Here is a 24,450-nt window from a genome sequence, read left to right as displayed (position 1 = left end):
AAACCCTTGTTGCCTTCCTCCAGGGGCTGATGTCCACACCAGAGGGTGGAGCCAGGCGGTTGGTCTCCACCCACCAAGGAGTTCACAGTCCTTGAGGCGGGAAAACCAGACAGACCAGTGTTGGAGGTGAAAGTGAGCAGAAGGAAGGAGTAGTTGAGCAGCCTGAAGTTGGTCCAGGTGTGGGGCCCGGACAGATCTGCAAGGTTGGCAGACGGTGGTGACCGTCTGCAGGAGTGGCCTATCGGAGTTTACCGTAAAGACCGTGGACGGGCGGTGGCCCGGCGGTACCGGACTGGTACGCAAAGAGAAGCCAGCACCATCTGGCAGGGGCTTACGGACCCCGGCAAGGCTAGGAGTCGCCGTGAATTTGCCAAATTCGTTAGTGAAGGGAACCTCCTGGGTTTCCCAACAGCCAAGTCCTGACAGAAGGCAACAGTCCAACCAAGTGAGGGAGACACCGCCACCACCAAGGCAACCGTTTCTCAGGGCCAGTGCCTGTGGGCAAAAGGGGCTCCTCCGCCTATATCCAAGCCGGGGAGCGGGTTACCAGTGGGAACCCATTGGAACCATCTACCGTATCTAGGTGCAAGGAAAGGCAGTCACCATCAACCTGCCGGGAGAAAACAACACCGCAGCCATCTGTGGGACCCGTCCATCCAGCCGTGTGTTTTACCGAGAACTGTCAAGAATTGAACTGAACAAAAATAGAACTGTGAAGAATCATTGGCTGAGTGAGTACCACCGTGCCGTGCAGAACAGCGCTGCCCCCGCGACTCTGCACCTCACCAGGCTCCGTAACCCGCCTGCCATTCATCCCTACCCCATCACCGGGCCCCGGGACAACCAACCCCCTACCCACGGAGGGGAGAACTAACAACAAAGCTGCTCCCTGTCACCGCTCCCGGGATCCCCGTCCAGAGCAGCAGTGGTGTCACCAATATCACCACAACCGTGGGTGGCGTCACGGACAATAATCAAAACCCCCCCACAATCAAAAATCCCCCTTTTCACTCACGGGCGAGGAACGCCGCTCGAGTCCCCGGGATCCGGCCCACCGCTCGAGCCAGCACCGAGCAGCAGCAGCCGCAGCAGCAGCGGCAGCCAGACCCGAGCAGTGGGAGAACGCAGTGTCCCTTCCTCCGCCCGCGACACATGAACCAAGAGGACTGAGCGCCAGGCGGCGTGCGTCAGGGTCTTATATAGACTCTGTGCCTCATCCAATATGGAGGACACCAGAGCCAATCCGCTGCCAGAATGACAGCAATGATGTCACGCTGGCCTATTACCGAGCAAAGCGTCACAAGCACATGACCAGCGACCAACCGGCATAGAAGATGTCAGAGACATGTGACCACGTGTCACAAGCACATGACCAGTGGCCAATCAGCTTAGAAGGTGTCAGAGACATGTGACCTCGTGTCAGCGATGATGTCACCCGCACCTGTGCAATGGCTCCAAGATAGGACTTAGTCTCCAGCGCTTGCACATGTGCAGTAGCAAGAAATCCGGACATAGTCTCCAGAGCCACAGCAACCGTAACACAGGGGGTTTAGCTGTATCCTGGTAGAGTATTAGTTTTTGGCCTGGGTGATGTACACACTGCAGCCCATCTTTGCTGTAAGTAATCATTTTTGGAGGATATTTATTCCTCTTATTGTTGCTATTTTTATATTTAGTGTAGGGACCTACAAGCATGAGGTCCCGTGACGAGGGTTGTAGGCTTCCATTTTATGGCCATAAATACCAACTAAAACCTCATATTTTTTTGCACAGGATACAGCCAGGCCCCTTTCTGCTAGGCCTTGCATTTTAGAGTTTCTGTCCCTGCATGGTACACAGGTGGGGTATGGCTTGGCAGCCCGCCTGATCTAATAGTATGGGCGTCACTTAATAGTTAATTGCAGAGTTTTTCCCCGAAGACGAAGGATACAGCATGGGGTCCTATGGACCAGAAGTTTGGATGCTGACCATGCCAGAATAAGCAGAATAAAGAAGTTCCAGTTAAATTTTATCAAGACTGTCGAGTGGTTATTGCCGTCTTCTCCCCATCTATGACGAGCAGTCCTACAAGGACAAATGGGGTCACTCTCAACGGTAACAACGTATCTGCACACATTGTCATATACAAAAGTCAGGGGAATCAAGGCCGGCCATCATACGGCTCCCATCTTCACTGCCTACTCCTACTCTTCTTTCTCCACCACCTCCTCATTTGGTCAGTGTAAAACCTTCTTCAGCACAGCCTGGGGAAAACATCAGCAGGCTGCTCTGAAACTCATCTGTTTGGGGGACAAATTCCACACCACACAGGAGCTGTGGAAAGAGATCGAACAACAGACCAGTGATTGGTTGTTTTTGCAAAACCTCAAGCCTGACCTGGTGGTGTTCAAAAACGGGCGAAATTTCGTAGGAGCTCTGGACCTAGCCATTTTGATGCATATCCCTTGCCTCATGTATGTGCTGAATTTGGTGGTGCAGATGTTCTTGAAAAATTACTCTGAGATGTCAGAGCTGCTGCAGAAAGTACGGGCTTTCGGCGTTCTCACTCTGCTGCTGCTCGCCTCTCTGCGCTGCAGTGTCACTTCGGCCTTCCTGCTCAGTGCCTCAAATGTGATATACCCACAAGGTGCAACTCCATCTGGCATATTCTGAAGAGACTGTGCGAGCAGCAGCAGACAATAGTGCAGTTCAGCTGCAGCAGTTACAGGTAAGTTGCTTTATGGAACAACACCACTTCATAACTAATGAGTAGGCCTCCATGCAGGAAGTGCTTTGAGTACTCCACAAACACGGCCAGTGCTGATGACTCCATCTTTAGAGTTATTTTCCCACTGCTATGCCTCTTTATAAAAATGCTTCTGGCAATGAGGTTGTGGCAGGAAGAACAGGAGCAGGAACAGGGACATTCACATGATTATTAGGTGAGTTGTCCTGTACCAATAATGGCCATGTACACAACTGTCCAGCAATGGGACAGTTTTTTAGAATGAGGAGGAATCGTGTTCACCGCAGTATGGCACCCAAAGCCGCTCACGGGTGTCAATGGAGCATGGCTGGGGGGATACAGAGGACACAGACAATATACCTCCTACTGAGGAAAGCTTGTTGTTACCACTGGGCAGCCTGGAACACATGAGCAAAATCATGCTGTAGTGCCTTCGCAATTACCATTATTTCCAGTGCTGAGTACTGGGTGCCCACCCTGCTGGATCACCACTACAAGGAAAACATGTCAACCTTACTTCGATCACTGAAATGTGATTGGAAAATGCGGGAAAACATATGTAGACTTGCTACTGACGACATTCCTACCTGACAGAGTGAGATTAATGGCAGCACAAGGCAAAGAAGAAGGAGGAAGTCTCCAACACAGCTGGGGCACCTGCACCACCTCGGAATGCAATATTAGCCTGACCAAAATGTGAGAAAACTTCCTCAGCCCACCACAACATCCAGCACCACCATTTGATATGGTATGTATTAGCAGGAGGCAGCATTTCAACAACATAATTTAAGAGTATGAGTTCACACACTTCCATGGAAAGGAGTGTTGGGTCTGCCCCATTTAACTTCTAGGTCTTCAAATTGGACACATGGCCGGAGCTTGCCCTTTACACCTTGGAGATGCTAGCCTGGTCTACAGAAAGTGTACTGTCACAATGTGTGTTTAGCATGGCAGTGGGTGTTGTTATGATCTAGTAACCGTGGACAATCACATAAATCCCATTGATTAGGAAAAAACAAAACCACAAAAGTAGTTGGAAACTAAGCTGAACGCAATCCCCTATCTATCGGACAATACTAGAAGTAGCAGTGGGATGTTCCTAACACACCTAGACATCTCGTCACTTGCTACACCTCAAACATAACTTTGCTAACTTGCCTCGGAGCAGTCCCCAAAGAAATAGCAAGCCCCGAACATGCAACAATGGTGATGTAAGAAAACACAATACACAGATAGAAAATATAGATTAGCAAAGGTGAGGCCTGACTTAAGGCCGAGTCACACTAAACAACTTACCAGCGATCCCAACAACGATATAAGCTGATAGGGATCGCTGGTAAGTTGCTAGGAGGTCGCTGGTGAGATGTCACACTAAGCGACGCTCCAGCGATCCCACCAGCAACCTGACGTGGCAGGGATTGCTGGAGCGTCGCTACACGGGTTGCTGGTGAACTGTCACACAGGCAGATCTCACCAGCAACCAGTGACCAGCCCCTAGCGCCGCGTGGAAGTCATGCTGCGCTTGGTAACTAAGGTAAATATCGGGTAACCAACCCGATATTTACCTTGGTTACCAGCGCACACCGCTTAGCGCTGGCACCTAGCCACAGTACACATCAAGTTAATTACCCGATGTGTACTCTGCTACGTGTGCAGGCAGCAGGAGCCAGCTTCTGCGGACGCTGGTAACCACGGTAAACATCGGGTAACCAAGAAGCCCTTACCTTGGTTACCCGATATTTACCTTCGTTACCAGCGTCCGCCGCTCTCACACTGCCAGTGCCGGCTCCCTGTTCCCTGCACTCCTAGCCACAGTACACATCGGGTTATTTACCCGATGTGTACTCCAGCTACGTGTGCAGGGAGCAGGGAGCCGGCACTGACAGCTGAAAGCGACGGACGCTGGTAACGAAAGTAAATATCGGGTAACCAAGGTAAGGGCTTCTTGGTTACCCGATGTTTACCGTGGTTACCAGCGTCCGCAGAAGCCGGCTCCTGCTGCCTGCACATTTAGTTGTTGCTCTGTCGCTGTCACACACAGCGATGTGTGCTTCACAGCGGGAGAGCAACAACTAAAAAATGGCCCAGGACATTCAGCAACAACCAACGACTTCACAGCAGGGGCCAGGTTGTTGCTGGATGTCACACACAGCAACATCGCTAGCAACATCGCTGCTACATCACAAAAGTTGTTCCTTAGCAGCGATGTTGCTAGCGATGTTGCTAGCGATGTTGCTTAGTGTGACGTGGCCTTTACTAGATATGACAGGACAGATAACTGATTGCGGCCAGCAAAAAACTCTGCAAAAAATACCAAACTCCTGAAAGGAAAAAAATACTGAGACCACTGGGTCTTCTCCCGCTATATCAGGTACTGTTGTGCCAGACACTTTAAGGGTAAGTTCACACAGTGCGTTTTTCGCGGCGTTTTTGCGCAGTTTTCGGGTGCGTTTTTGCTCAGAAAACTGCATGACTTTGCTTCCCCAGCAAAGTCTATGAGTTTTCATTTTTGCTGTCTGCACACAGCGTTTTTTTTCAGCTGCGTTTTTGTGGTGCCACAAAAACGCAGCATGTCAATTATTCCCGCGTTTTTCACTGCGCTTTTCATCCATTGAGTGCAATGGGATGTTGAAAGATGCAATGAGAAACGCAAATAGCTGCGTTTTGGTGCGTTTTGGTGCGTTTCTAAGACCAAAAACGCAGCTATAAACGCAGGAGGTGGGTAGAAAAGTGACATGCACAGGAAGAGGATTCCTTCTGTCAGTAAATACAGAAGCGTGAATCCTCCCGGTACCGTCACCGCCGCTTCCACCTCCAGTCCTGTGCATGTATGCTGCCGTGCGGCGCTATGTTTGGGCGGGAGGTGGAAGCGGCTGCGAAAACAAAAGTGAACAGTAGAAAAAAAAAACTTCATACTCACCTGTCTGCAGCCTCCCGGTGCCATGCCCGCTCCCATCTCCTCTCACGGTATCGCCGCTCCGGCTGTGTGCAGACGGCCGGGACACCTCCGATGGATGCAGGACCTGGCGATAGATCACCTGATGCAGTCACCTGACGCATCAGCTGATCGTAAGTATCGCGGTGACGCGGGCGCCCGGCCGGTTTAACCTATCAGCGGATGGGTCAGGAGACTTCATCCCTGATTACCGGCAGCTGCTGCAGCGATCGGACGGGATCAGACTCCTCCAATCGCTCCAGGAGCTGCCGGTAATCAGCACATAAGTAAGTATTTTTTTTATTTTTTTTTTTGCACCGATGCATCTGCTGATTGTATAAACGGCTTTTATACAATCAGCTGATGTGTGATGTGCTTCAGCCCCTAGAACCTGACACATCATCTGATCGCTTTGCGTTCCAGCAAATCCATCAGATGATATTGGATCCAGATTGGACGGCGCAGGACCCTTGACCCAGGATTACTGCGGAGGGGGGTTCTTTATTTCAATAAAGATGGAGTCACTAATTGTGTTGTGTTTTATTTCTAATAAAAAATATTTTTCTGTGTGTTGTGGTTTTTTTTTTATCTTTACTAGAAATTCATGGTGGCCATGTCTAATATTGGCGTGACACCATGAATTTCGGGCTTAGGGCCAGCTGATAATATACAGCTAGCCCTAACCCCATTATTACCCAGTGAGCCACCCGGCATCAGGGCAGCTGGAAGAGTTGGATACAGCGCCAGAAGATGGCGCTTCTATGAAAGCGCCATTTTCTGGGGTGGCTGCGGGACTGCAATTCACAGTGGGGGTGCCCAGAAAGCATGGGCACCCTGCACTGTGGATTCCAATCCCCAGCTGCCTAGTTGTACCCGGCTGGACTCAAAAATTGGGCGAAGCCCACGTCATTTTTTTTTTAAAATTATTTCATGAAATTCATGAAATAATTAAAAAAAAAAAGGGCTTCTCTATATTTTTGGTTCCCAGCCGGGTACAAATAGGCAGCTGGGGTTGGGGGCAGCCTGTACCTGCCTGCTGTACCCGGCTAGCATACAAAAATATGGCGAAGCCCACATCATTTTTTGGGGGGCAAAAAACTCCTGCATTCAGTCCTGGATGGAGGATGCTGAGCATTGTAGTTCTGCAGCTGCTGTCTGCTCTCCTGCATACACTATTGGATGGAGTATGCTGAGCCTTGTAGTTCTGCAGCTGTCTGCTCTATTGCATACACTAGTGGAGAATGGAGAACATATTGAAGAAGGAAATGACATCAGACCTTTTTTTCTCTTTTTCAACAATCTTTAATGGCATTGTTCACTGATAAAAAACACATAAAGACGCAGTGAGCAAAAACGCAGCAAAACGCAGCAAAAAAACCGCACCAAATCGCGGCAAAACGCGTGCGTTTTTAGCCACGTTTTTTTGATGCAGGTGCGTTTTTGTGTAGTTTTTGCCGCAAAAAAATCACAGAACAAACAATATTCTAAAGTGCAAATAATCCAAACATGAACAGGGAGCAAGCTCCCTTTCTTGCTGGAGGATCTTCCCTGCTCACAAAAGCAGAAAGACAGATCCTCAAAGACAAGAAACCAAACACAGAACCAAAATGAATAAGCAGAAACACCCTTAAATTCAATTTCAGAAATTAATCACAGAAACTAGCAAACTTATCTGGAGTAGATTAAGGCACAGAATAAATGGGAGAAACTGAAGGGAAAACTCCCAGCCATATTCAAAAGCAGCAGGAAAACATTTATCACCGGTGGCCACCAGGCAGAAAATGCATTTCTAAATACACTAGGCTGATCTGCAATAGGACTTCCTAAATTCCCAATTAACTCCAATACCTGTCTGAGTCACAGATTACCATTACCATACCTGGCCACAAGAGGGAGCTCTACACCAGCACCCACTCAGATGACATTCACAACAGGGTGTAATAACAGGCAGGCGCATCTGCCTGTCCACAGGCAATGTGGGCAAGCTCACATTCATTATAATGAAACAGGCATGGATCCCACAGGACTTGTCTATACCTTTGGTGTTACGGGGGGACCGGCAGATTAGGACCAGGGGGTATATATCCTAATCGCCAGTCGGGGCCCACAGTGCTCCAGATGACAAAGGAGCTGCTGGCACCTGAGGGTTAGACGGAGACTATAGAGCTGGATGGCTCTGAGATAACCCAGGAACTCTGGGAACCGGTCACGTGTGTTCGGACACGTCAGACCGGACGACAACCCGATTAGCGTTTTGGTGCACCTAGCGCTACACCAACCACGTGTGCAGGAAACACGTCAGGCCGGGTGGTAACCAGGTAGCGTTGACCGGAAGACCGCCACGAAAGCACCCTGTCGGCCACGTGTGTAGGACACGTCAGGCCGAGCGGTCCTCCGATTAGCGTTTCTGGCCACCTCTCGACTGGCCACGTGTGTGTAGGACACGTCAGGCCAGATGGGTACACCAGTAGCGTTGACCGGGAAGCCGAGGAGGATAAGGAACACCCTGTTAACTAACTCCACAGGGGTCCTGGGGTACACTGTCCGTGCGCGTAGGGGGCACAATCAGACAGGTGGCGCAGCAGGTGCGTTGTCCGTGTGCGTAGGGGGCACAATCAGACAGGAAGCACAGCAGCCGCAACCCAGTTAACGCCACTGGGCTACTATAGCAAGACTGGAACGGCAGGAGGGAAGCACGGCGCCTGACCCTGATGTGCCGAGCCACGAATCTTGGCGTGACAGGCACCGTTCGCCTAACCCTACCTACCGCTTCCCAACATAGGCTTATGCCGCAATGAGGCTCTAACATGGAGGTGTGCTCTGACTGAGCAAATGTGAAGACTGCGCACCACCATGTTGTCTCCAGCCCCTTTTATAACCTGGGTCCGCCCCAAACCCAGGGTGGAACCACCATGGTCCAATAGCAGAGTGCCATGTCATCAGTGACGTCACATGCGACCTATCCGGAACCGCCACGTCATTGATGACCTCATGGCAGCCACGCCCCAAACACTTCACCAGTCATCGTCTGACGACCAATACTGAGGTGCCAGATCATAGGGGCGGGCCTCTGCGAGCCAGTCCGGTGTAACGGGGTGCCAGGGGCGCCTCTGGGCTTGTAGTCGTGGCCCCTTCTGTCAGGCTTACCCCTGGCTCCGCCGTCACTATTGGGACGGGAGATGTCTTGGTGGGGCAGAGTGTGGTGGTGCAGATGTCGTCCGATGTATAAACACTCTCCAGGCATGGTTCGATTCAAATAAAAGACATTCTTTATTTCACAACTCTTTCCAAAAACCGGCAGTTACAGATGACTTCACGTTCTTTTCTTAGCTGGGGAAAGCCTGCCCTGACGTCTCCTCCAGTGGGGATGTGCCCGGCTACTCTACTTCACCTGGCTCCCACTTATGGCTACCCACAGCCCGGACCCACACCGGGACTGCTTCGCACTATGAGGTTCCGCCTGCTCCTTTTCTCTCCGGCTTCCCTGTTCTTCCAGCTCTCTTCTTTCTTTCTTTCTTTCTTTCTGCCCACTCAGCTCCACACTCTGCCCCTGGCTGTCTCCTCTCTCCCGTCCCGGACACAACTGACTTTTACACACTTCCTTTCCCCCTAAGCTGCCGGCTCCTCCTCCCTCCTGTACAGTTTCTATGGGGACAGCATTAACCACTTCAGAGAAAACCTGTGCTTCCTTGTAAGGGGTCTGCCCACCCCTTACACCGGAGTTGCCACGTCATCAGGACACCTGACACCCTCTGCCCTATTAGGGCCTGCCACCTCACGGACATGCTCAGTGAGGTCCTTACCGGACCTAGCCTCTGGTGCACTAAGTGCCTGAGCATGCCCAGTAGCCTGAGCAACAGGCTTAGAAAGCAGACTATCAGTTTGAGCATGCTCAGTAGGCACATCCCAGCACTTAGACACAGCACGAAGTCCAAGTACCTGTGCAAAGAGGCTGTTAGGGTTAATTGTGGGAGCATGCTCAGTAGCCTGAACTGAGGACTTAGTCTCAGACATAACACAATCAGGCTGAGCATGCTCACTAGGCAAAACACCCGGCTTCAACTCTGGCTGGGGTAAATCGGCGCACGCATGCGCACTAGCCGCCTCTCCACACTTAGACGTGGTGGAAGGAACAGCCAACTGGACGACCCGAGGCACGGCCAAGAACGGCAGCCGGTGCCTGGGCGCAACAGGAACCGCAGCAGGCTGCTTGCGGCTATGGCGGCGCCGGTTCGTAACATTTGGCTGACTTGAGAAGTATCGCAGCCGCACCCAGACGTTGTTATACTCCACCGCAGTTTATTTGTTGTTATTTGCCATTCACAATTTTTGGGGCCTCCCCACATTAAAAACAAAAATTGAGCAACAAAACAGATAAATAAAAAAAAACATGTTGGCTAACTCCTCCTCCGTCTCTTCCACCTAAACCACCAAGTCCACCTCCACCTCCTCCTCAAACTCCTGCTCCAATTGGATCTCCACTTCCTAGATCAAGATTATTATTAGTTTTTATTCTACATTGTGTTAAAGGGGTTCTGTGGGCTCCTTGACGAAACTCTGAAAACAATCTCTGTGAGGGCACACTTAAAATTTTTATTTTACTCATTTACTTACTATCTAACCATAAATACTATAGTGACAGAACCTCTTTAAGTCAATTTCCTATCCACATTTGTTTGCAGGGTATTTGTCCTGTTTTTGCCATCTTTTTGCTTCCTGTTGCAGCACCCTAGTCCTTATTATGACATTTTAAAGCCATTGTACAGCACCAAAGTTTGGGTGCCCATTGACTTCTATGGGACTTGGGGTCTGATGTCAAGTTTGGGTCAAGTTTATCAATAGTTATCAATAAACACCAGTGACCCAACACCATTGGAAGCCATGCATGCTCGGCCATCACACTGATTCCACCATGTTTTACGGAGGATGAATTATGAGCTGTATTAAGCATTCTCCATAATTTCTTCTTCCCATAATTTTGGTACAGGCTGATCCTAGTTTCATCTGTCCGAAGAATGCTTTTCTATAACTGGCCAGCTTCTTTAGATGTTTTTGAACAAAGTCTAATCTGGCCTTTCTATTTTTAAGGCTGATTACTGGTTTGCACCTTGTGGTACTGGTACCTTCCCCTCTGCCTTTAAACATGCAACAGTCACACCTATCCTAAAGACACCTGCCCTCGACCCAACCTCTAATAACAGCTACCGCCCCATATGACTACTCCCGTTCACCTCAAAACTCCTGGAACAGCATGTCCATGCTGAACTTTCCTCCCACCTCTCCTCTAACTTTCTCTTTGACAACCTACAGTCCGGCTTCCGTCCTCATCATTCTACTGAAACTGCCCTGACTAAAATCACGAATGACTTACTTACTGCAAAAGTTAACAAGCACTTCTCCATACTCCTACTTCTAGACCTGTCCTCAGCCTTCGATACTGTCGACCACTCAATCCTATTACAGATCCTCTCTTCCCTTGGTGTCAGAGATCTCGCCCTTTCTTGGATCTCTTCATACCTCTCCAACCGCACTTTTAGTGTCTCCCACTCCCACACAACCTCTTCATCCTGCCATCTCTCTGTTGGCATCCCTCAAGGCTCTGTTCTGGGACCCCTACTTTTTTCTATCTACACATTTGGCCTGGGACAACTGATAAAGTCCCATGGCTTCCAGTACCACCTATATGCAGACGATACTCAGATCTACCTCTCTGGCCCAGATGTCACATCTCTGCTGTCCAAAATCCCGAACTGTCTATCTGCTATATCCTCCTTCTTCTCCTCTTGCTTCCTAAAGCTCAATGTGGCCAAAACTGAACTAATCATCTTTCCTCCATCTCACCTACACTCTCCACCTGATCTATCTATTACAATAAATAACACCTTGCTCTCGCCAGTACCCAAAGTTCGCTGCCTCGGAGTGACCTTTGACTCTGCCTTGTCCTTCATACCACACATCCAATCCCTCACCACCTCCTGCCGTCTTCAACTTAAAAATATTTCCAGAATCCGTCCTTTCCTCAATTCGCAATCTGCAAAAATGCTAGTGCATGTCCTCATAATCTCCCGCCTTGATTACTATAACATCCTCCTCTGTGGTCTCCCTGCTAACACGCTCACCCCTCTCCAGTCCATCCTTAATTCTGCTGCCCGACTGATCCACCTCTCTCCTCAATACCACCCCGCTTCTCCTCTCTGCGTGTCCCTCCACTGGCTCCCAATCTTCCACCGTATCCACTTCAAACTACTAACACTGACCTACAAAGCTGTGCATAATCTGTCTCCTCCCTACATCTCTGAACCAATCTCCCACTACACTCCAACACGTCACCTCCGGTCCTCCCAAACAAGGAGAAAGAGTGCACCACAATAGCCAATAATGAAAAAAGGGGTGCTGATGATGCAATGGACCGAAGTACAATGTAAAAGGGAGAAAACAGACATTGCATATGAACGCAAAACCCGTAATGAAGATGCAAAAACCTTTATTAGTACACTGATATAATCTAAAAACAATTAAAACATAGACAAGGACAAGATCTTGTACCCACAACAATGCAAAAATATATACAGAAACAGTAATAATGTAAATGTCCTGCCACAGCTAGAGTTTATGATGCAAGGCACCAGCCGTCTAAGAATAGTATCAAAAGTCAATGATATATCATACCATATACATATATTATTATTATTATTATTATTATTTATTATTATAGCGCCATTTATTCCATGGCGCTTTACAAGTGAAAGAGGGTATACGTACAACAATCATTAACAGTACAAGACAGACTGGTATAGGAGGAGAGAGGTAGCTAGCAGGTCGCCTGATGCAAAGTAAACAAGGTATACTCAAGTTGCAGACACTCTGTGTGAAGAGAAAAACTAATAGACCCCAAAAATGTAAAATACAAGATAAGGCACATGTAAGGCCAAAGCAGCATCAAAGTATTGGGAAAGAGAGAACTCACAGAATCCCCAGGGTCCAAGGTGGTCCAAACAACAATATGATTAAATTCCCAAGGGAGGAAAAACGGATTAAGCATACACGAGCTAAGAACACAGCGCTCAGCAATGGAGCAGTCAGAGCTCACCCCATGGAGGGGGGGGAGAGATGGAAGGGGGGTGACCGCTGGGTCAAATAGAGCAGAACGTCCGCGCTGAGGCAGGAACAGAAAAGTGGGTACACAGATCACCCCACGCGTATCGCCGCTGCTGCGGCTTCGTCAGGGGAAACTGACGCAACCGACTCCAAGACTTCTCCCGAGCATTCCCAGTCTCCTGGAACTCACTGCCTCAACACATCAGACTATCTCCTACCCTTGCAAGCTTCAAACGGAACTTGAAAACCCACCTGTTCAGAAATGCCTACAATCTACAATGAACTCACTGCCGCCCGACCACCGGGCGGAGCTGCCGCCCGACCACCATGCGGAGCTGCCGCCCGACCACCGTGCGATGCTGCTGCCCAATCTACAACCCTCCTACTGTCTCCTCCCCATAATCCTATACAAATGTAAGCCCGCAAGGGTAGGGCCCTCTTCCCGCTGTACTAGTCTGTCTACCGTAACTTGTATATGTATTCTGTATGTAACCCCCTTCTCATGTACAGCACCATGGAATTAATGGTGCTCTATAAATAAATAATAATAATAAAATAATAGTAATAACCCTCTGTATTTGTTCTCATGAAGTCTTCTCATTATAGTAGACTTAGATACTGAAACACCTACTTCATGCAAAGTGTTCTTTACTTGGGTGGATGTTGTGAAGGAGTTTTGTAATCATCCACCGCTGTTGTCTTCCAAGAACGTCAAGGCCTTTTTGAGTTCCCATGCTCATTAGTCCACTTTTTTTTATTCAAAATGTACCAAACTGTTGATTTGACTACTCATAACATTTATGCTATGTCTCTTATGGATTTGTTTTGTTTTTTTTGTTACCCTAATGATGTTCTGTTCTTCTTCCATTAAGAGCTCCTTTGACCGCTGTCACAAACCACCGGGGGGGTCACTCAGAAATCCCCCGCGCTGGCTACCAGTACGTCACAATCGGGGGGTAACAAGTGGGGGTCACCCCTCCTTTATACCTCCCGACCGACAGACAGAGCACGTGACGCGCTCTCTAGCGCCCCTCTTATAGTCAGGCCAATTATGGAATTGCCCGACCATAAGCAAGGAGGCCGCTATACTACTTATGCCGATTATTGAAGGGTCCCCGGTGAGAGTAAGGTATATATTCCCCCGACCTCCGCGGGCGGAATATATAAAATCTCCCCGAATCTCACTGGCCTCCCCACAATAATCCTTGGCACAATTCGCTGCCACCAACCGATTTACGGTAACTATTAGCCGAACACACAGACGTGGGATTCAAGATCGAGATAACAGAACAGCCCAAGATTAATTATATAATTTAATCAGCCTAAAGCACACTAGAAACTACAATATATACAATAGGGAATCTACAGAATATACATATGTCAGAGTACAGTTACAGATAAAGCATGGTTTACAACAGGTATGCAATTCAATCAGTTACCTTGTGCGTCTGGCCACAGGGGGGCGCTGTAGACCAGGTTTCTAGGAACTCCCACAGATGTTTCCTGCACGTGACCCCCAGCGAAAGAACACTGGAAAATGGCCGAAGTAGGGTTATCAACCTGGGCAAGTCCAGGTCCCCTCCTACCTTAGTGACCTCAGAGGGAGCACTGCTCCACCCCTGGCTTGAGTTATGGACAATCCACAACATGGAATATGGGCCATAACTTTGCCTGGGAGCGTCGTAGGCGGACGCCAATGCTCTCATTGTGACAGTTATGAATTTAGCTACAGAACGAGGGGACTCATGACCTGTCTGCCAGTTCCCCATTGGCTGATATCACGCCTGGGGCATTTCCCAATGTCCTGCTCCCATAAAAAGGGTGTGCCGGCATCGTCCGCATGCGGAGACACCATTTTTATGGTTGCCATATTTATCGGAAATATGGCTTGCGAGATATGAACCATTTTTTACTGGAGTCGTTCTGTCTAGCTAGTTCCATAGCCTTGCTAATGAGATACAACTCTTGTTACAGGGTGACGGCAGGGAGTCATCCTGTGTCCATTGTTCCCACACCACCTCATCTCCATATCACAGGAGATGGCCATGGGATTTGTTGCTAAACCAGTTGTGTGAAGGAAAGGGGGGGTGACACCAGGAGAGGGCTTCCTGACATACTTGAATATCATGATTTATCGTCATATCTCCGGATTTACCTCACACCTCCCCCCTTTTGAGGGCGCTAGGGGGCAGCACACTCCGGTGTTCCCCCGTGCGCCCGTCCGCGACCTCTCCTTGTCGGGACAGCCCGTCTGCGTTACCGTGGTCACGGCCCCTTTTGTGGCGAATGGTGAAGTTGTATTGCTGGAGCGCAAGGCTCCATCGCAACAATCGCCCATTCGTCCCAGAGACGGTGTGCAACCAGCTGAGGGGATTGTGGTCCGTCTCCACGATGAAGTGGCGCCCGTATAGATAGGGTTGCAGACGCTGCAGGGCCCACACTATGGCCAGGCACTCCTTCTCCATCGTGGAATAGGCAACTTCCCTTGGTAACAGCTTCCTGCTCAGGTACAAGACTGGGTGCTCTTGGCTCGCAGAGTCCACCTGGCTGAGCACCGCACCGAGGCCGAAGTCACTGGCGTCGGTCTGTACTACAAACGGCCGCGTGAAGTCGGCTGCCTGTAGCACGGGCGGGCTGGACAGGGCGTCCTTTAGGGCCCGGAAGGCTGTCTCGCAGTCCATTGTCCAATCGACTGCAGAGGGCAGCTTCTTCTTGGTGAGGTCCGTCAAGGGCTTTGCCAGGCTACTATAGCATGGAACAAACCTCCTATAGTACCCAGCGGTCCCCAAGAAGGACATCACCTGCTTCTTGGTCCTGGGGGTGGGCCAGGATGCGATGGCTTCCACTTTCTCAGGCTCGGGCTTCAGTGTTCTCCCACCTACCCGGTGACCGAGGTACTGGACCTCGCTCATGGCCAGCTGACACTTTCCCGGCTTGATGGTCAAACCTGCCCGGTGGATCCGCCTGAGCACCTGTACTAGATGCTCTAGGTGGTCCTCCCAGGTGGGACTGAAGACGGCAATGTCATCCAGGTACGCGGCCGCGTACCCTTCAAGTCCCTTGAGCAGGGTGTTGACCATCCGCTGGAAAGTGGCAGGGGCATTCCTCATCCCGAATGGCATCACCGTGGACTCGTACAGTCCAAATGGGGTAATAAAGGCAGAGCGTTCCCTGGCCTTGCGAGTCAGGGGGATCTGCCAATATCCCCGGCTCAGATCCATGATGGTCAGGTACTGAGCCCCGGCCAACTGATCGAGCAGGTCATCGATGTGTGGCATTGGGTACGCATCGGCGACCGTGACCGCATTGAGCCCCCTGTAGTCCACGCAGAACCGAGTGGTTCGGTCCTTCTTAGGGACGAGGACTACAGGCAAGGCCCAAGCGCTGTTGGATGCCTGGATCACCCCCAGCTTCAGCATCTCGTCAATCTCCTGGCGCATGTGTTGCTGCACCTCCAGGGAGACCCGATATGCTGAACGCCGGATCGGGGGATGATCCCCAGTGTCCACGTGATGGACAGCCAAGTCAGTCCTTCCGGGCTGGTTGGTAAACAACCCCCGGAAGGGGAGGAGGGTGGCCCACAGCTGGGACCGTTGGTCTTCCAAGAGCTGGTGGCCAACCTCCACATCCTCAATGGATCCGCCTGCCCTAGCCTGGGCTAGCATATCCAAGAGGGTTTCCGCTTCTCCCTCCTCGGGCAGGTTGCACACGGGGAGCGCACATGCCTCCCGCTCATGATGTGCCTTCATCATGTTCACATGGAAGGGCTTCCGCCTTCCACGGGCAGGGTCCAGGGTGACCAGGTACGTTACAGGGTTGAGCTGCTGGTACACGAGGTATGGGCCTTCCCAGGCTGCCTGAAGCTTGTCCTGTGGTACGGGGACCAGTACCCACACCTTTTGACCCACTTGGTAGGTCCTCTCACAAGCGTTCTGGTCGTACCAACGCTTCTGATCGGCCTGGGCTTGAGCCATATTGTCGTGTACCAGTTGCGTCAAGGCCTGCATTTTGTCCCGGAAGCGCATGACACACTCGATAACCGACACTCCAGGGGTGGCCAAATCCCCTTCCCAAGCCTCTTTCACCAGAGCCAGGGGGCCCCGCACACGTCGCCCGTACAGGAGCTCAAACGGTGAGAATCCTGTTGAGGCCTGTGGAACCTCCCGGTAAGCAAATAACAGGTGTGGGAGATACCGCTCCCAGTCACGCCCATGGGAGTCGACCAACATCTTAAGCATCTGCTTTAAGGTGCCATTGAACCGCTCGCACAGGCCATTAGTCTGTGGATGGTACGGGCTGGCCACCAGATGTCGCACCTGGACTTGCTTACAGAGGGCCTCCATCAGCTGGGACATGAATTGGGTCCCCCGGTCAGTGAGCATTTCCTGGGGAAAACCCACTCGGGAGAAAATCTCCAGCAATGCGGTGGCCACCTTGTCAGCCCGAATGGACGACAAGGCCACTGCTTCTGGGTACCGGGTGGCATAGTCCACTACCGTCAGTATGAAGCGTTTCCCGGAGCTGCTGGGGATGGCCAGCGGGCCGACCAGATCCACAGCCACCCTCCTGAAAGGCTCATCGATGATTGGCAGAGATACTAGTGGGGCTTTGGGGTGTGGCCCCGCCTTCCCCACTCTCTGACAGGTTTCACACGAACGGCAGTAGGCAGCCACATCGGCCCCCATTTTTGGCCAGTAGAAATGCTGGTTTAACCTGGCCTTGGTCTTAGCGATCCCTAGGTGTCCGGCCATCGGAATCTCATGTGCGATCCGCAACAACTCCGTCCGGAACGGATAGGGTACCACCAACTGTCGGTCCCTGGGCCACGCCTCCGGTGAACCCTGCTGGACCGTGGCCCGGTACAGCCGTCCTTGGTCCCAGACCACTCGCTCCGGGTCCGAGTCCGAGGGAGGCTGTGCCGCCTGCTCCTTAAGAGCTTTCAGGCTGTCGTCAGCTTCTAACGCTGCCTGAAACCCCTGACTAGATGTGGCCAGAATCGACGAGACTGTCACATCTTCAGTCAGTACCCCGGGACCTGTGTCCTGGCCTCCACCTGACTCGGCTGCCACTTGGTCAGAAGGGGAAGAGCTATCGGACCTCCGGGAGGCCCCTTGGCTTCCAGCACTCCCACTGCGGGTGACAGCGGCCACAGCCGCTGCGACCGTGGGTCGTGCCTGCTCCTCCTCCGTTCCTGACCAAGTCGCCGGTTCAGGCAGACCTACCTGGCTTCCTGACACCCCGGTTGTGGGGGAACCATGCACCGAGATCTTACCTGGGAGCACTTCCGCTCCTGGACCGGCCCCAATCTCACCTGCCTGTTCCCCTCCTGCAGCAACAGAACCCCGCTGTGAAATCTCTGGGGACCCCACATTTGCTGTGGTAGCCCCCACCCCACACACTGGTCCTCCCCCTGCAGCACCCTGCTCTCTGCTTATCCCTGCAGAGGGCAACAGATCCCAGCTCACAGGCTGGTTACTTGTAGAGGCATTGTCACACCTTTCTCTGACCCCCTCCCCTGTCACAGCTGCAGCTGTGTGTGTGTCTATGGTGTCTATGCAAGCAGAAATATCAGAGTTCACTCCCCCCTCTCTCACATCATTCATAGCTAACACATTAACATTGTCCGGAGGCATGTCAGTACTGGCTGAAGGTTCAGCCCTTGGTTGGGGCCCAAACTGGGAGGTTATCTGCCCCAAATCTGTCCCAAGTAGCACGTTTGCGGGGATCCGATCAGTTACCCCCACCTCCCTCACCCCTCGCCCTGCGCCCCAGTCCACATAAATGTCAGCAACAGGCAGCGCCGGGTCAATGCCTCCAATCCCGGAGACAGCGAGGGTTTTTCCAGGGATCAAGTCTTGGGGGGACACCATCTCAGGCCGCACCAGAGTCACCTCCGAGGCGCTGTCTCGCAGTCCTATGGTCACAGACCGGCCGACGGTGACAGGTTGGAAGCTGTCCAGGGACCTACCACCACCCCCACCCACACAATACACCTTGGGCGGCCCTTGGGACGGGGACGGAGCCGGGGCCTTGGGACGCTGAGGGCACATGGCCTTGAAGTGTCCAGGTAGGTTGCACTGGTGGCACCGTCTTGGTTCCGCCACGGGCCTGGAGAGGGGAGTTGAGGGGGACACCCCCTGCAGTCTAGGGGCAGGTGGGGCAGTCGCCGAATTCATCTTACCCCCTCTCCAGGTGCTGCTGGTGGCCGCTCTCCTGGCCTCAGGGGCCCGGTTGTTGGTGTAGTCATCGGCAAGGGCAGCTGTAGCCGTGGACCCCTTTGGCTTCTGGTCTCGGATGAACTGGCGGAGATCCTCAGGGCAGTTCCACAAGAGTTGCTCCGTGATGAACAAGTCCAGGATCTCCGGTCCGGTGGAAAGCTGCAGGCCTTGGGTCCAGTGGTCGGCAGCTCGGGCAAGTGCCCGCCGGTGGTCAGCCCAGGAGTCCTTTGGTCCCTTCTGTAGGCTCCGGAACTTCTTGCGGTAGGACTCTGGAGTGAGGTTGTACTGTTGGATCAGGGCCCGCTTGATGGTGTCGTAGCCCTGATCTGCCTCAGCAGGCAAGTCCCCAAGGATATCCAGGGCCTTACCCCTTAAACGGGGGGTCAGGTATTTGGCCCACTGGTCCTTGTCCAGATGGTGCTGCAAGCAAGTCCGTTCAAAAGCAGTCAAGAAAGAGTCCAAGTCTCCATCCTTCTCCAGCACTGGGAAGTCCTCAACACGGACCTTTGGAAGTTTGGTGTCTCGAAGGTCACATGTGGCTGATGAGGGCCGGAGCTGAGCTAGCTGCAGCTGGTAGTCACGGTCTGCCTGTCGCTCTCGCTCTTCACGCGCTGCCTGCCGCTCTCGCTCCGCAGCCTCACGCTCTGCGTGCCGCTCCGCAGCCTCAGCGTCACGCGCTGCCTGCCGCTCTGCCCTGCGCTCTGCCAGGAGTTCCTTGTAGCCCTTCTGGTCTCCAGCCTGGAGAAGGGCCATAGCCATTTGAAGAAGGCTATCCGAGCCTCCCAGGCTCGGTGGAATGGCACGTGGTGATCTGCGGCACGCTGCAGAGCTAGGCGATTCACTGTCCCTTTCAGAGCGGAGGGCTGGCATCTGGCTCGTTGAGGAACCTTGGGTGAGCTCCTCCTCATCTTGTCCAGCAGTGCCAGGTTGCGCAATGTCCTCGGCAGAACGGTTTTCTGGCGTCAAGCTCCTGGAGGACTCGTGGGCAACCTCCTCATTGCTGTCCACAGCACCGTCCTCCCTCTCTTCGGCTCCTGCCTTAGCATTGGCCAGTTGCATAGCTCTGCTCCTGGTGCCATCAGCCATTCTTGCAGACTTTTGGTCACTGACACAGAACTGACACCTGATGCCTCCACACACCTTACAGTATCTGCACTCTGACACTCTAGTGTTGAGCTAGTCTGAAGACCCCAGCAGCCACAGCTGCTGCAGGCAGTCTTTAGTGTCTGGGAGTATGGGTCTCACACTCACACACACTATTATCTCGATCCCACCGCTATGCCACCAATATGTCACAAACCACCGGGGGGGTCACTCAGAAATCCCCCGCGCTGGCTACCAGTACGTCACAATCGGGGGGTAACAAGTGGGGGTCACCCCTCCTTTATACCTCCCGACCGACAGACAGAGCACGTGACGCGCTCTCTAGCGCCCCTCTTATAGTCAGGCCAATTATGGAATTGCCCGACCATAAGCAAGGAGGCCGCTATACTACTTATGCCGATTATTGAAGGGTCCCCGGTGAGAGTAAGGTATATATTCCCCCAACCTCCGCGGGCGGAATATATAAAATCTCCCCGAATCTCACTGGCCTCCCCACAATAATCCTTGGCACAATTCGCTGCCACCAACCGATTTACGGTAACTATTAGCCGAACACACAGACGTGGGATTCAAGATCGAGATAACAGAACAGCCCAAGATTAATTATATAATTTAATCAGCCTAAAGCACACTAGAAACTACAATATATACAATAGGGAATCTACAGAATATACATATGTCAGAGTACAGTTACAGATAAAGCATGGTTTACAACAGGTATGCAATTCAATCAGTTACCTTGTGCGTCTGGCCACAGGGGGGCGCTGTAGACCAGGTTTCTAGGAACTCCCACAGATGTTTCCTGCACGTGACCCCCAGCGAAAGAACACTGGAAAATGGCCGAAGTAGGGTTATCAACCTGGGCAAGTCCAGGTCCCCTCCTACCTTAGTGGCCTCAGAGGGAGCACTGCTCCACCCCTGGCTTGAGTTATGGACAATCCACAACATGGAATATGGGCCATAACTTTGCCTGGGAGCGTCGTAGGCGGACGCCAATGCTCTCATTGTGACAGTTATGAATTTAGCTACAGAACGAGGGGACTCATGACCTGTCTGCCAGTTCCCCATTGGCTGATATCACGCCTGGGGCATTTCCCAATGTCCTGCTCCCATAAAAAGGGTGTGCCGGCATCGTCCGCATGCGGAGACACCATTTTTATGGTTGCCATATTTATCGGAAATATGGCTTGCGAGATATGAACCATTTTTTACTGGAGTCGTTCTGTCTAGCTAGTTCCATAGCCTTGCTAATGAGATACAACTCTTGTTACAGGGTGACGGCAGGGAGTCATCCTGTGTCCATTGTTCCCACACCACCTCATCATCTCCATATCACAGGAGATGGCCATGGGATTTGTTGCTAAACCAGTTGTGTGAAGGAAAGGGGGGGTGACACCAGGAGAGGGCTTCCTGACATACTTGAATATCATGATTTATCGTCATATCTCCGGATTTACCTCACAACCGCATCTTGTACATTCCCAACAACAGCTTCCAAATGCAAATGCCACACCTGGAATCCGCTCCAGACCTTTTACCTCCTTACTTGATGTTGGGTTAATAAGGGAATAGTCCATACAGCCCATTAAACAGATTTTGAGATAATTGACCAAGTACTTTTTGTCCTTAGAAAATAAGGCTTAGGATATAAGTAACCTCAAATTAAAGCTGAGAGTCTGCACTTTAATCCAATATTGATATTTTAACTGTATCTTGAATATGTCTTGGTAAATAGCTAAATGCCAAATATTGTGTTTCTGTCCAATTTTTTCTGGTCCTAAATGTATGTGGTAGATAAATATGTGATAGGATAGATAGAAGATAGATAGACAGACAGACAGACAGACAGACAGACAGATAGATAGATAGATAGATAGATAGATAGAGGGATAGATAGATAGATACATAGATAGATAGATAGATAGATAGATGTGGTGTTGGTGGCCTGACTGCATTTGTAACATGGTAGACAATGACGTCTTCCTGCTAGTGAATTAAAAATCCTGCGATCTGCAGCACAAACAAGTACAGCTAATTTCCGGTACCATAAGTGAGACTGTAGGACAATATGTCACGTTCTAGGGAGCCAATAACACACAATACATTGTTGCGCAGTTTACAACACGATGCAGCCCAGCAACTGCACTTCAGGAGACAATAATGTAGGAAACATCTTTGATGTTAGACTGTATGGTTTATGTTCCAACAAATACCTTAGGCATGTAAACAGATTGGATGTTTTCCATGGAAGTGATTCGTTATACATCTGTAACAACTTAAAAATATTTTTTTTTCTATAAAGGAAAACATGTAAAGCCATAGACACAGCTGCAGTGAATGTGCTGACAGCATATACTATTCTGGAAACAGAAGAGTTAATGGATTAGTAAGACTACATTTGGACTTCTCTGAGCTGGGGCACTTTTGGGTAACAAGGGAGAGAGAGGTACACGGTTCTAAAACAAACACACAAAAATACCAAGAAAATGAAAATATAAACAAGGAGCCAGTAAGATAAACAGTGGAAACATTTCCTAGGTAAACAGATACTGGAGAGTTTTAAATATAATATTTCCTACCAACCACTGGGTCTCTGTAAGTGAGGCCATGTGTTGTATGTGCTGCAGGCACTGTCAGGATCAGCGGGCTGCATGCAGGGACCAGGTCAATGGCTTTGGCCAATCTACTTCGTGGTTTGGCACTACCAGATCTTAGCCTGGGAAACCGTGACCTTCCTAAAATAAGCTCTCCCAGCCAATGGGTTTTCTACAGAAATACTACACCACACAGCAATTTGTTCTATAAGGAGCCCGAGTGTGCAATAGATATAAAGATTTTCCCTTTTCTTTTCTGATCAACAGTTGTTATTTTCTGTAATGAGAACCAGAATTCAGAGCTGTGTACATCCATTATGTATTTTGAACAATATTTTCCATAGCAAATTGGTAAGAATCTAATACATTTCAATTACTAAAATACAAAGTCATTTAGTGATTACCATCTACGTGACAGAAAACAAGTAATGATGGTATTCCGTGAACAATGTCACTATAACATAACTGTACATTTTCATTTTCTCGCTAAAGCTCAAAAACACAGAAGAACAGTGTGCGCTGTCCCATTGTTCTAATTACCAGACACTAATCATGTAGATCTAATTGAAAATACAATTGTAAATATTAGGGAAATTGGCAATGCCACCATTATAGTTATATCGGCTGAAAAAAGACATAGAAGCCAACTCATGAAGACTCGTGCTACACCAGTATTTCTGGAGTAGAAGGCGCCGAATTAAGAGGCAACAACCACCTTGAATTCAGCTCCTCTTGTGTCGTGTCAGTGACTGAGGCTTTTCTGGCATACAAAACGTACATTTAATAAATGTGTTCATCCTAGATCCTACTCAGCTTTAAGCAGAGCTAATTCAAAATGGTGTTAAAATGCGGAAATTGCAGAAATTTTACATAACTGCTTGTTGCACATGCACATGAAGAACTCCCAGACTATGAGAAACAAGATTCTCTGGTCTGATAAGACGAAGATAGAACTTTTTGGTGATAATTCTAAGCGGTATGTGTGGATAAAACCAGGCACTGCTCATCACCTGCCCAATACAATTCCAACAGTGAAACATGGTGGTGGCAGCATCATGCTATGGGGGTGTTTTTCAGCTGCAGGGACAGGACAAATGGTTGCAATTGAAGGAAAGATGAATGCGGCCAAGTACACAGATATCCTGGAAGAAAACCCCTTCCAGAGTGCTCCGGACCTCAGACTTCGCCGAAAGTTCACCTGCCAACAAGACAATGACCCTAAGCACACAGGTAAAATAACAAAGGAGTGGCTTCAGAACAAATCTGTGACCATTCTTGACTGGACCAGCCAGAGCCCTGACCTAAACCCAATTTAGCATCTCTGGAGAGACCTGAAAATGGCTGTCCACTAACGTTTACCATCCAACCTGATGGAACTGGAGAGGATCTCCAAGGATGAATGGCAGAGGATCCCTAAATCCAGGTGTGAAAAATCTTGTTGCATCACTCCCAAGAAGACTCATGGCTGTACTAGCTCAAAAGGGTGCTTCTACTCAATACTGAACAAAGGGTCTGAATACTTATGACCAGGTGATATTTCAGTTTTTCTTGTTTAATAAATTTGCAAAAAAAAAATCTACATTTCTTGTTTTTTTCTGTCACGCTGGAGTGCAGAGTGTACATTAATGAGAAAAAAATGAGCTTTTTTGAATTTACCAAATGACTGCAATGAAACAAAGAGTGAAACATTTAAAGGGGTCTGAATGCTTTCCGTACCCACTGTATGTTCTCTATCACTAGATTAGTCATAACCCACAATGCCATTTATTGTGAGAA

This window comes from Anomaloglossus baeobatrachus, chromosome 9 (assembly GCF_048569485.1).
Source record: "Anomaloglossus baeobatrachus isolate aAnoBae1 chromosome 9, aAnoBae1.hap1, whole genome shotgun sequence".
In the NCBI taxonomy this organism is placed as follows: domain Eukaryota; kingdom Metazoa; phylum Chordata; class Amphibia; order Anura; family Aromobatidae; genus Anomaloglossus; species Anomaloglossus baeobatrachus.
The sequence above is the reverse complement of the archived record's forward strand: the minus strand, read 5'-3'. Positions refer to the sequence as shown.